Source organism: Penaeus chinensis, chromosome 18 (assembly GCF_019202785.1).
Source record: "Penaeus chinensis breed Huanghai No. 1 chromosome 18, ASM1920278v2, whole genome shotgun sequence".
Lineage (NCBI taxonomy): Eukaryota > Metazoa > Arthropoda > Malacostraca > Decapoda > Penaeidae > Penaeus > Penaeus chinensis.
The window spans coordinates 29,230,902-29,233,401 of record NC_061836.1 but is presented as its reverse complement, the minus strand read 5'-3'; the positions used below and the strand labels follow the sequence as shown (position 1 = coordinate 29,233,401).

The following is a 2,500-nucleotide window of genomic DNA, read 5'->3' as shown; positions in this document are numbered from 1 at the left end:
AAATACGGTATTGTGATTGTAAAAGAAGGTATTGTGTTTGTGTGATTGTGAAAGGAGGTATTGTGTTTGTGAAAGGATAAGAGGGATTGTGAAAGGAAGTATTGTGATTGTGAAAGGATAAGAGGGATTGTGAAAGGAGGTATTGTGATTGTGAAAGGAGGTATTGTGATTGTGAAAGGAGGTATTGTGTTTGTGAAAAAAGGCATTGTGTTCGTGAAAGGATAAGAGATTGTGGAAGGAGGTATTGTGATTGTGAAAGTGGTATTGTATTTGTGAAAGGAGCTATTGTGTTTGTGAAAGGAGGTATTGTGTTTGTGAAAGGATAAGAAATTGTGGAAGTAGGTATTGTGATTGTGAAAAGAGGTACTGTGTTTTTGAAGGGAGGTATTGTGACTGTGAAACGAGATAGTCATTGTGAAACCAGGTATTGTGATTGTGAAAGGAGGTATTGTGATTGTAAATCGAGATAGTGATTGTGAAAGGATTTTATTGCTGGTGGTTAACTTGTTACTAAATAGCAGTTATGTTTTGTATGATGTCATTAGTGAACAGAAAGTGCTTGCTAAAAAAAAGGAAATTAAAATAATTCGAAAAGATGATATTATGCCCGCTTGTGTTAATACAATTTTAAATTTTATATATCATCATAATTGAGAAAAGTAAGATTATTTTTTATCTCACGAATATTTTTTTTCAATGGAATTATTTATTTTCTTAGTGCTTCAAAAAACAGTTTTCATAGTATATGTACTTGACTTTTGCGCGCATAATTTGTAAAACTAAATGTGGCATTGTTCGGAATGAGATGATGCCAATACCAATATTCAAAAGGAATTAGAAAAACTGAATATATTCGAATAATTAGATTAAAAACAGTAAAATTGCCAGCTGATTCGAACATTTCAAGATTATTTGTCTGCGAAGTGAAAAGAAAGTTATTGCTAGCCAAGTTTGCGTTAGAATCATAATTAATAATTATCTTGCAGATGGCAGTCACTCAAAGATCGAAGATGATGTTTCTCGTCTTCTCATAACCATCGTGGGCGTGGCTTGCGACGGACACGCCCTCCACACGTCCTGGGCACAAATCGACCAGCTATGGAAGGACGAAGCCGAGGCCATAGCACGGATACAGACGACAGTGCATTCACTGAACAAATTAAATGAAGTACTGAAAAGGTGCGTGATAAAAAAAAGGAGGAAAAACAGTTCAGATATAACGTATTACTACTGACCTAAATTAAACCATTGCTAATTCAAAATACCGTAAAATGAAACATTAAAACGCAGCGGAGTCTGTGTCTAGCCTTTTAATCCTATGTCATTATAACTTTATTGTCGCGTTATAGCATTTATACCAAAAATACATTACAGTTTAACCTAACTGTTTACCCTTTTAATTATAAATGCGTGTCATTACAACTTTAAGGTCACATTATAGCATTTATAGATAAAATACAAGACACCGTATCACACACACACACACACACACACACACACACACACACACACACACACACACACACACACACACACACACACACACACACACACACACACAGACACACACATATGCATACATACATACATACATACATACATACATACATACATACATACATACATACATACATACAAACATACAAACATACAAACATACAAACATACAAACATACATACATACATACATACATACATACATACATACATACATACATACACACACACACACACACACACACACACACACACACACACACACACACACACACACACACACACACACACACGCACATATACACGCATACACGCATACACGCATACACTCATACACTCATACACTCATACATACACACATACATACATACTTACATGCAATACGTACAATACATACAATACATACAATACATACAATACATACAATACATACAATACATACAATACATACAATACATACAATACATACATACATACATACATACATACATACATATATATATATATATATATATATATATATATATATATATATCAGTGCACATTACCGCAGATACGTCGCGTCATGGGAGGACCTCACAGGAGGAGGCGACGCGGGGGCGAGGAGCGGAGACCCAGCGGCTGCCTACTCCTTACTCCATCACGTGTCAAGAGGCTGGAAACACGTCGACTCAGCGCTGCAGGAAACCAAGGGAATTTTCGGTGACATTGGTAAGGTGGTTTTGAGATTCTGCTCGATATAGTTTATTTTCTTTTCCTTTCGTTTTTTTTCTTTTTTTTAAGTATTTATTTATTCATTTTTAGTATTTGTTTCTTTTTGCACTTTAAAAATAAATAAATTGGAAAATGTATTTGATGACACATCTCTCCTTCTTAATTAAAGATTCTGAAGAAAAGATAAATGACTAATCATTCTTACATGAAAATACCAGTGAACATTAGACTAATTGCAACAGTGACAAAAACAAACAAACAAACAATTCCCATCTCATACGCACAATTC

The 2,500-nt window shown here is 34.6% G+C and overlaps 1 long non-coding RNA gene across 1 annotated transcript in view; it reads left to right on the top strand.

The window, feature by feature from the left end:
- LOC125034754 overlaps nt 1-2,500 on the top strand; it is a 3,191-nt gene that overhangs the window by 486 nt on the left and 205 nt on the right. Inside the window, exons 2-3 of the long non-coding RNA XR_007115710.1 lie at nt 987-1,179; nt 2,051-2,208. This is a non-coding gene — a long non-coding RNA (uncharacterized LOC125034754). The remainder of the gene's footprint in view (nt 1-986; nt 1,180-2,050; nt 2,209-2,500) is intronic.